The following is an 11115-nucleotide window of genomic DNA, read 5'->3' on the forward strand; positions in this document are numbered from 1 at the left end:
ACAGGTACAAACTCAAGACCCCTATAATTATTTAGGCTTCAGGCTTACAGATCAAGCTCTCCACCCACAGAAGGTTGTTATTCATAGAGGTAATTTAAAAACCTTAAATGATTTTCAAAACCTGTTAGAGGATATTAGTTGGCTTCACCCATATTTAAATCTCACTACTAGAGAGCTGAAACCTTTATTTGATATGCTTAAAGGGAGTGCTGATCCTACCTCCCCATTGGGCTTTAACATCAGAACAATTATTGGCCCTCCAACAAGTAGAAAGAACTATTGAGGAACAATTTGTTACACATAGATTTCTCCTTGCCTTTGCATTTGCTGATTTTTTTCAATACAGCTCATACACCCTCAGGATTGTTACGGCAAAATGATCCTCTCTTATGTACACACTTAAAGGTATCTCCTAATCAAAATATACTACCATACTATGAAGCTGTAGCCCAAATGACAGTTTTAGGAAGAACAGGCTCTGACTTATTTTTAGCAAAGAACCTGATGTTAATATCCAACCCTTCAATATGGACCAAAATAATTGACTTAAGAAACATAATATGGAATGGTTGCTTGCTCAAATTGGGTTCCAGAGCATAATAGACAATCATTACCCTCAAGATAGACTGAAAAAATTTCTCAATGTACATGAGGTTATATTTCCAAACATGACTTCTTTACAACTTCTGTATAATACTCTTTTGATCTTTACTAATGACTCTTCCTAAGGGCACACAGGATTTCTGATCAATAATCAAGAAGTGATTATAGATACCCCTGGACTTTCTGCTCAGTTAGTAGAACTAACAGCAGTTTTGTCTTTCAAACTGAAGATGATGCTTTCAGTCTTTTTACTGACAATCTATATGTGGCCCAGTCTATTCCTTTATTAGAGACCTGTTGAACCTTTCACTTCATTACCCCAGCTGGATTTCTATTCTCACAGTTGCAAACCCTTATTCTAACCTGAAAAAAAAAATCCTTTTTATATTGGCCATATACGAGCTCATTCTGATCTTCCAGGACCTTTGTTTGCAGTTAATGACCTCATTGACAAAGCCCTAATAGGAGACGTGTTAGCTGTAGATCCTGTTGTTTTGGCTAAATGTTTTCATGATTAATTTCATCTCCCCAGCCATACCTTAAGACTCCAACACAACATTATGAAGGAACAAGCTAGAATGATTGTAAAGCAATGTCCTGATTGTGTCACATCTCCAGTTCCTCATTTGGGGGTCAATCCCTGTACTGGCTATTTTTGTGTCAACTTGACAAAGTTGGAGTTATCACAGAGAAAGGAGCTTCAGTTGAGGAAATGCCTCCATGAGATACAACTGTAAGTCATTTTCTCAATTAGTGATCAAGGGGGAAAGGCCCCTTGTGGGTGGGGCCATCTCTGGGCTGTTAGTCTTGGTTCTATAAGAGAGCAGGCTGAGCAAGTCAGGGGAAGCAAGCCAGTAAAGAACATCCTTCCATGGCTTCTGCATCAGCTCCTGCTTCCTGACCTGTTTGAGTTCTAGTACTGACTTCCTTTGGTCATGAACAGCAGTGTGGAAGTATAAGCTGAATAAACCCTTTCCTCCCCAACTTGTTTCTTGGTCATGATGTTTGTGCAGGAATAGAAACCCTGACTAAGACAATCCCCAAGCCTTCTACCCGATCACATTTAGCAAATGTATGTGACCCATTATGCAGAATTTGGCAAGTTAAAATATGTACAGTTTTACATAGACATTTACTCAGGACTCCTTTTTGCTTCTCTACATAAGAGCAGAACCCTCCAGAAGTGTAATCAATCATTGCCTACAGGCCTTCAATGCCATGGGGCTGCCTAAACTCATTAAAACTGATAATGGACCTGCTTATACTGGAAACAACTTTGCATCCTTTTGTGAAGAATTTGGCATTCAACACAAAACTGGCATACCTTACAACCCAAGGAATTTTAGAGCATGCACATCACACTCTCAAAAATTGGATCTATAAAACAAAAAAGGGGGAAGTTGTACCCCACAAGGTCACCTAAGGCACACTTTGCCTTTACCTTATTTATTTTAAATTGTTTGCAAACCGATGCCAATGATCAGTCTGCAGCTGACCATCACTGGTGCTCAACAACTTCCAATACTTATGCCATGGTCAAATGGTGAGACCCCTTGACTAACACATGGAATTGTCCCAACCCTGTCTTAACATGTGGATGAGGTTCTGTTTGTGGTTTTTTCACAGAAAGAAAATCAAGTCCAATGGCTACCCAAGAGGCTGGTATGGCAGATGGATACAGAACCTGTTACAGATCCTGATAATAATATCTTCAATATTTGGGGATGATCATGAATCCTCATCAACCTGCTAAGTTGACCTGGAACATGGTTTCCATGATTACAGGGGAACGGGCGTCTGCTATTACCTCAAAGAGTCGTCCCCCATTTACCTGGTGGCCAGACCTTGTGTTTGATCTTTGCCAATTGACAGCTGGTCTGGATACCTGGAATATTACCACAGCCTCTGGTGCCTTATGTGGCTCACTTTCATATTTTGATAAAAACAGGACACAATATGCTACCATAGGCTGTGGTAACCCTCTGTCTCACTGCCACCTTTTAAATACTGACCTATTTTATGTCTGTCCTAAAGATCAATCTGATGGAATTAAGCAATACAATTGTGGTGGAACACAGCATTTCTTTTGTTACTACTGGAACTGTGTCACCATGTGTGATACATCTTGGAACCCTTCCTCTTCTTGGGATCTAATTACTGTTAAAAGAAATAATTCTAACACCCATGGTTGCTTCAGAGGTGTTAGTCAATTGAATTGCTCACCATGTGGAAAGTTTGGTGCATGTAACCCTTTTTTACCAACTCAGGTTAAAACCTAAAAGAAGATTGGCTTAAGGGTAAGACATGGGGACTTTGATTATACAAAAAATGATATGATGATGGGCTACTTTTTACCATTAAGCTTAAAATAGAGGCTATTACAACTTCTGTAGGACCAAATAGAGTAATAGTACAGCAATCTAAGAATAATCAGAAGAAGCAGCAAAAGCCCATACCTTCTCCTATCACCCCAAGAAATTCTACTTACATGTTTTCTACTTATGTCTCTATAATGACTGTCTATCCTGAATTTTCTAACCCCCTTACTGAGCTAATGAACAGCATGTTCCGGGTGTTTACTGATTCCAATCCAAATATTACACGGTAGTGTTGACTTTGTTATGGTACTGCTTCACCCTATTATGAAGGAATTGCCTTCATCTCCACTAACATCTCTCATTCTAATGTTTCTACATCCCATTGGTGGAATAAAAATTTTGGAAGAGGAATTTATTTACAGGAAGTTTCAGGGACAGGAACTTGCTAAGGCCATGTTCACAAAGGTTTTAAAAAAATATGTAATCAAACTATCAATTTCTAGTTCCTCTTCCTATGCCATTCCCTCATCAGAGGGATGGTGAGCCTGTTCCACTGGACTCACATTCTGTAACCATACACAGGTGTTTTATACTTCTAAATATTTCTGTGTCCTATTCCAGCTTATCCCTAAACTTATTTACCATCCTCTTGAAGAACTCCTTGACCATTGAGATGGAGGGCTGTCTTGTTTAAAAAGAGAGATTGCCACTGCACTCACAGTTTCCATCCTAATGGGCCTTGGAATTGGAAGAACCAATACAGGCACCTCAGCCTTGGAATTACAGGGAAAAATTATGAATTACTAAGAACTGCTATAGTTACAGATATTGAGAGAATAGAATCTTCCATCTCTCATCTTCAGGAATCTCTCACCTCCTTGTCTAAGGTACTTATCCAGAATAGGAGAGGACTCAATCTTTTATTTCTTCAACAAGCAGAATTATGTACAGCTCTAAATTAAGAATGTTGTTTTTATATTGATCGTTCAGAAGTAGTTAAGGATTTCATGGCCAAAGTTAGGGAAGGACTAGCAAAAAGGAAGAGAGACAGGGAACAGAATCAAGGATGGTTTGAGTCTTGGTTTACTACTTCCCATGATTGACAACTTTGATTTCAACTTTACTTGGACCCCTGATCATTATTCTGCTACTTTTAACCTTTGGGCCTTGTATCTTAAATAGATTGGTTGCCTTTATACAGGATCGCTTTCAGCAAGCCCGACTATTTACCATGGCAGTTATTAATTGCTATGAAGAAATGCATTAAGTACTCAGCTTTGATATGTTCTTCGTGACTTTGGTCTGACTGGGAAAGATTGTGTTATAGAAGACCGGTTAGTCAATGTCTGGTAAGAGCTTGCATGGGTAGCCAACCTAAGACAAGCATGGTCACCTGGCCAATTCCCTAGTAGAAATTATGGAAAACAAAGAAAGCCTGTGCCCCTGTCCAGCAACTAGTACTGCCATCTTTTAAAAAATAAAAAGAAAATGTGACCTCCTCAGCCTGTAAAAGCTAAGCAGATTTTGAACATTTGCACAATAAGCTTTATCGGCCTGAACAAAGACATCTGCCTTGGCTGCAGCTGCGAGTTTTGACTTACTAGAAATAGTGAGCTACTAAGAAGTGGAAACTTATTGGATTGGCTGCTGTGCTGTTGCTACCCTGCATTACTGTTCTGGGGATGGGTTTTGTAGGTTTTCCCCTTTATAAACACTGTGCTGATTATTAAACTTTGAGTCTCGATCAGAACATTGTCTTGGCTCCTTCTCTTGTTCCCTGTCCTTTTCATTTCCAGAACTCCTTTCAGATGAACCCTGTTTGACCATAAGCCGCTGGACTGCTACATTACACATTGAATGAATGTTCTCACCCTTGATCTAAAAGGGCACAGGGGTACTTGACACTTGCTACTTTTACAGTTGGGGGGGGGTCCCAGCTGTCACCACAGACAAAAGGATCTATTGCATTTACCTTCTATGTGTTTCCCATTATTAAGATGAAATCCTGGAGGCAGTTAACATATAAAGAGGAAGACTTTATTTTGACCCACAGTTCTGGAGATCCCAGTCCAAAGTGAAGAAAGCCCATGGATTTGGGTCTCTGAAACATCATATTGGTCCTTTTGGACAGAATCTGCTCACCCAATGAGCAGAGGAGCACAGCAGGGCAGGAAGAGTAAGAGACAGAGGACCTACATTTTCTTAAAAAAAAAAATCCCAGAATACCCAGTAGGTCTCACTCTTCTGATAAGGTCTGTTTCCTTCTAATTGCATTATCTCCTTTACATATGAGCTTCTGGGGTAGGGGTTCACTGATCTAAACCATAGCACTTTCTGGAATGGCAGAACCCCCACTGTGGCCCTTCTCATAGTTGTGTCTGCTTTTGAGATTGTAAGCTCCTATAGGTCAGGGTTGGTATAAGTGTCAGGGTACATTCTCTCACATGAACTGAAGTGTAGTTGACCCTAGGGAATTTGTACTGCTACCAGTTTGCTCGGCAGAATTGACATTCCCCTCATTGATAAACTATGCCACAAGGTATCAGAAAGGTGTATCTAGAAAGACACCTACAAAGGAAGGTATTTTCAAGTAAAAAGAGAGGTTATTATTTTGAAATTGCATGGAAAATGGCTTTGTAGTGGCATACCTTATCCATTAGTTACAGGTTCATCAGTGTTGTAAGATGCCTATTTAATAGTCATGAATCTGTATTTCTCTTTTGTAGAAATAGTGAGTAGTGCTTTACTGCTTTTGTTTTGTTTTGTTTTGTTTTGTTTTGTTTTGTTTTGTTTTGTTTTGTTTTGTTTAGGGCAGATTTAAAATAGGTGTGGCTTGAAAATTCTCCCTGTTCTCAATGCACAAGCCCATTAAGAACAGTATTTGGGAGGAGAGGGAGGGGATGTATTCAAGCTGGGTCTAAGGCAGAGTGGTCTTAGGATTCTATTAAATAAGGGGTCTCAGATGAGTGTTGAAGATGGGAAAATAACACAGAGGAACAGACCCTGTGAGGCATCTAGGGCACTTGTCCTTGATGCTTGGTGTCCCAGGCTCACCAATGGTATGAGTTCCACTATAGCTAAGGGCTAGAAAGAGTCACAGACGAGGAAACAACTCTCTAGATAGTGGACACCATACAGAGGAGCTGCAGTGGGCAAGTAACCTTCCTGGAGACAGCCCACTTCTTTGCATGGCTGCAATAAATATATTCTGAAAAGGCACAGCCCCAGGGATTTCATCCCAGGATTGCTTCTTGCTGTTGATGTGCCTTCTCACACTTGTCCTGGCTGAATTCCTCATTTTTCTGACATGGTGTGATTAGGCAAAAAAAAAAAAAAAAAAAGACCCTTTCTGCCTATAGTTTGTCATAATTGCTTCCTGGATGTTAGCCCATTCTGTTGGGCAAATTTCCTTTAGATCAACATGAAGACGAACTTTCATGAAATGATCCTGTTTAGATGAATTGATGGTTTTATAATTCCTGGTAATGATTTTACAGAATAACTGATTTGATTCAAATAAGATTAAGAAGTCAAGAATTTAAGATAGTTGATAGAAAGTTTAAAGTTAGAATAAAAAATTATAATGTTTCTCTTCCTGCAAAATAATAAAGGTTGCATAGGTTGGGAAAGGATTACAGTAAGCTGTCATGTGTTACAAGGATGTAAATTGCACTAGGAAGAAAAATAGAATTGGAAAAAAATAAACGATTGAGGAAAACATTCATTCTAGGTTAGCTCCAGATGAGGCCACAGATCTTGGTGTACACCATGGTAAGGCCATGAACAGGAAATGGCTAATTCTATTATGAATGTAAGAATAGAAAATAGATGATTAGCTAGACTTAAAAAATAAGACATAAGACAGGTGGCCTGTTTCTTGGCAAAAGCTTTGTTAAACTATGACATAAAAGAATATTGCTTTGAACTTGTACTGAAAATGTGGAATAAAAGGCAGATAAAACTGCTGCTTTGAACTTATAATGAACTTGTAGAATAAGAGATGGATAAAAATATCTAGTTAGGTATACATATTAGTAGAAAATCATGTAATCAATAATCCTGCTGTAACTCCCTCTTGAGTAACAATTTTATCTGTTTTTTTTTTTTTTTTTTTACTTTTTATTAGGTATTTTCCTCATTTACATTTCCAATGCTATTCAAAAAGTCCCGCATACCCTCCCACCGACTCCCCTACCCACCCACTCCCACTTTTTAGCCCTGGTGTTCCCCTGTACTGGGGCATATAAAGTTTGCGTGTCCAATGGGCCTCTCTTTCCAGTGATGGCCGACTAGGCCATCTTTTGATACATATGCAGCTGGAGTCAAGAGCTCCGGGGTACTGGTTAGTTCATAATGTTGCACCTACAGGGTTGCAGATCTCTTTAGCTCCTTGGATACTTTCTCTAGCTTTTCTTATGTAGAGAACTGACTTAGGGGGCAGAAAAAGGCTAAGAGAAAAAATTAGGTTAGAGCTTATTTGCTGGAGTTTTGCTCTATCCACCAACTCTGTATACATAGATGTACGTAAAATGGATAGGGATTTTTCACCAAAAATGGATAGGGATTTTTCACCAATGTGTGAATGTATGTCTATCTGCCTGCCTGTCTGTCTATCTACATGTGTATGTGTGAAGTTGTTGGCACTTGCTTTTTGGCACCTGATTTGCTTCATCCACTAAGTTTGTGTGTATGAGTGTGTGAATTTTCTCTTTTCTTTCTCTCTCACCAGCCCTCAAAGGGTTTAGAGTTCAGAGTTTCTTGCTAGTCACAGAGAGTGCTGACCCTATAAATTGCCTGCTGTCATCAGCACGGGGTCCATTGGTTAATGTCAGCACCAGCCCCAGTCGCTTACTCTACACTTGGTTTTCCTCACTTTAACATTCAGTGTCAGAACTGGCCTTTAACTGGTCCTAGGGAAGGCAGATGTATGGTGCCAAAAGAGCTCTCAGTGGCTGGAAGAACCCCAAAGTTTGGTATACTGCCTTCTCCCATGGTGCAGTGGAAGAGGAGCTGCCCCAAGAATGATTTTTGAGGTTTAATTTTCCATGGATATTGAATAAACAGAATAAATTGATTTGTAGAAAATTAGGGCATTAGTATTTCTCATACCCAGAGTTTAGGGACAGAGGCTTATTTCTATTGTTACGTTTCCCCTTCATAGCCCCTGGCAATTTGGAATGAGGGCTCGGAGGCTAAAGTTCAAGAACCTACTTCAAAATCAGGAGGTGGAAGGATTTGTTCTTGGCAGAATACCAAGACAAAAGTTCTGTGTCCTCTGAAACAGATGTTTGTCTCTGAAGGGGAATCTGCTGAACCAGGGGAGGCCACTAGGAAAGGAATGCAGTAGATTAAGTCTTTGTTCTTTGTAAAAGAATTCTGTGTAATAGCTAAAATTGAGATGTTGGAGGACACCAGAAAGAAAGGGTTGAACTCTCAGGATTAATATTCATTTCATAACTATTCTTACCTGGAAATTACAGGCATGGGATTGAGTAGTTGCTTAATATTGTGATGACTTGAGGGCTTTGTATTTTTTGACACCTCATAGGGCTACTGATCCTTGCCTAATAGCTTTTGAGCTCTTGTGGGCTAAGAGACAATACAATTACAACATTCTTCCATTGTTCCAGGTCAGAAAGCCTAGTTTTTACTTTTCACCTCATTTATGTACTGTAGAATCCTCCTCATCTGCGCTAGATTATGGACTATAACTGTAACTGAAATGGTGGCATTTATTATGCAGCTGTGAATTATCGTGTTAAGTTGTTACCTTCAGGATGTCTTAAATTTTTTCTTGAGCTTGTCTTCTAGCTGGAGCCCAGGCTGTGCCCAGCCTAAGGCCAGCATGAGGTCCTGGCAGCAATGCCAGGGTTGGGTGGAACACTTACATGGACAGTCTCTTGGCAGACCTTTAGCCATCGTTGGCTACAAGGACTCACCTTCGATCTGGGCTGCTGTCCCTAGGAAGACCTTCATTAGCATTAAGCCAGTTGAGGTTGGTGTTTTGGTAGGCAATGGCCAGTCAAGATTTTTCATAAATGGGCTGACACCTGGGGCCCAGAAATGTTCTGTGATGTGCTATTCACTGCTGCAGGATGGGAAATTTAAAAAGGTTCTTTGTACCAAGAACATGGAGGAGAACCCACCTTCAATGTCATTCTCACCATGACTACCAAGACACTGATACTGCTAATGGGCAAAAAGTTTTTCATGGTGCTTTGATCAACAAAACATGTTACGGAATGGCCACCCTGTACTGACTGACCCCATCTGCCCCTCTCCCATTGCTCCATTCAGCTTTTGCACCCCTTCTTTTCACCCCCCCCCCACAAAGCCATTTTTGTTTGGGTCATTACCTCATATTCCTTATTGCTGCAAAAACCACATGGGATTTTCAGGGCTGGGAGCTGGGGCTGGACAAACAGTTACCTCCCATTACCCATACCCCTTTCTGTGTGTGTTTGGAGAAAACATATTTTTTTTCTGAATAAGAAAAAAGATTCTGCTAACATCACCACCACCACCACCACCAAAATGATTGAATGAATGAATGAATGAATAAATAAATGAATTTTCTTGATAAGCTTACACCACTCCATGGACGTAGTAAATCTCAATTTCCTAAGTATCACCTGCTGCCCTTTGTATGGCTGGGCAAATGGGTTCTGTTGTGTGGCATTTGAGTAGCTTGGGAGATAAGGCAGCCTTCTGTTTACAGTGCCTTTGCTTTCTTACTCTGCTGCCAAGGCCAGACCTGAACACATGGTCCTTTCCACACCACCTCTGAGTGCTGAGATCACAGCTGTGCTGGTTAGGTTTTATCAACTTGATACAAACCTAGACATACTTGAGAAAAGGGAATTCCACTTGATGACTCCCTTAGATTGACCTGTCTGTCCGTATGCTTGTGCAGATTTTCTTGATTACTAATTAATGAGGGAGGACTCAGCCCACTGTGGGCATTGTCATCCCTGGGCAGGTGGTCCAGGTTGTATAAGAAAGCAAGTTTGGCCCTTCTGGTCTGACCAGCCCCGGGGTAGCTAGGGCGCAGAGTCGGCTGACACCCGCCAGCTACCCACAACACCCTCCACGGGATCTTAAGACTTCTGGTGAGTGGAACACAGAGCCTGCTCCAATCCAATCGTGCAGAAACTGAGACTGCATTAGTTAGGGAAGCAGAAAACCCAGCCTGAGTAGGGGCACAAGCCCCTTCCGAGCTGACCAGCACCAGGGTAGCTAGGGTGCAGAGTCGGCTGACACCTGCCAGCTACTCACAACACCAGTCACGGGATCTTAAGACTTCAGGTGATCCGGCCACCCTCCCGGACAGAGGACAGGTCTCCACCCGGCCAGGGAGCCCTTTGCCTCAGGATCAGCTGAAGCCATCTTGGTTCCAGGACTCTGCTGAACCTAGTCTGCACAGGTGAGAGTGTGCACCACAGAAGCTGACAGCTTCTGGGATAGGCAGGAGCCACAGAGCCTCTGAGGCAGCACCCTTTTCAGGCTCCAGACATCCGGCCACCCTCCTGGTCAGAGGACAGGTGTCCGCCCAGCCCGGGAGCCCTTTGCCTCAGGATCTGCGTGAGCCATCTTGGTTCTGGGACTCCGCCGAACTTAGGAACTTAGTCTGCACAGGTGAGAGTGTGCACCACAGAAGCTGACAGCTTCTGGGAGTGGAAGTCACAGAGCCTCTGAGGCAGCGCCCTTTTCGGGCTCAAGACATCCAGCCACCCTCCAGGCCAGAGGACAGGTGTCTGCCCGGCCAGGGAGCCCTTTGCCTCAGGATCTGCGTGAGCCATCTTGGTTCCGGGACTCCTCTGAACTTAGTCTGCACAGGTGAGAGTGTGCACCACAGAAGCTGACAGCTTCTGGGACAGGCGGGAGCCACAGAGCTACTGAGGCAGCACCCTTTTCGGGCCCCAGACATCCGGCCACCTTCCTGGCCAGAGGACAGGTGTCCACCCGGCCTGGGAGGCTTTTGCCTCTAGATTGGCGGTAGCCATCTTGGTTCTGGGACTCCACGGAACATAGTCTGCACAGGTGAGAGTGTGCACCACACAAGCTGACCGCTTCTGTGACCCGCCAAAGCAACACATCTTCTGGGAAAGGTCCTGTTTTGGGCTTTCATCTTCGGCCAGGAGGAGGTCCAAACACCAGATATCTGTGCACCTTCCCTGTAAGAGGAAAGCTTGCC

At 42.3% G+C, this 11115-nt stretch overlaps 1 pseudogene; it reads left to right on the forward strand.

The window, feature by feature from the left end:
- The first annotated feature begins 2135 nt into the window (after positions 1-2135).
- On the forward strand, positions 2136-9181 carry LOC110310740 (annotated as a pseudogene).
- Positions 9182-11115: the final 1934 nt, after the last annotated feature.

The sequence above is a fragment of the Mus caroli genome, chromosome 15 (assembly GCF_900094665.2).
Source record: "Mus caroli chromosome 15, CAROLI_EIJ_v1.1, whole genome shotgun sequence".
In the NCBI taxonomy this organism is placed as follows: Eukaryota; Metazoa; Chordata; class Mammalia; order Rodentia; family Muridae; genus Mus; species Mus caroli.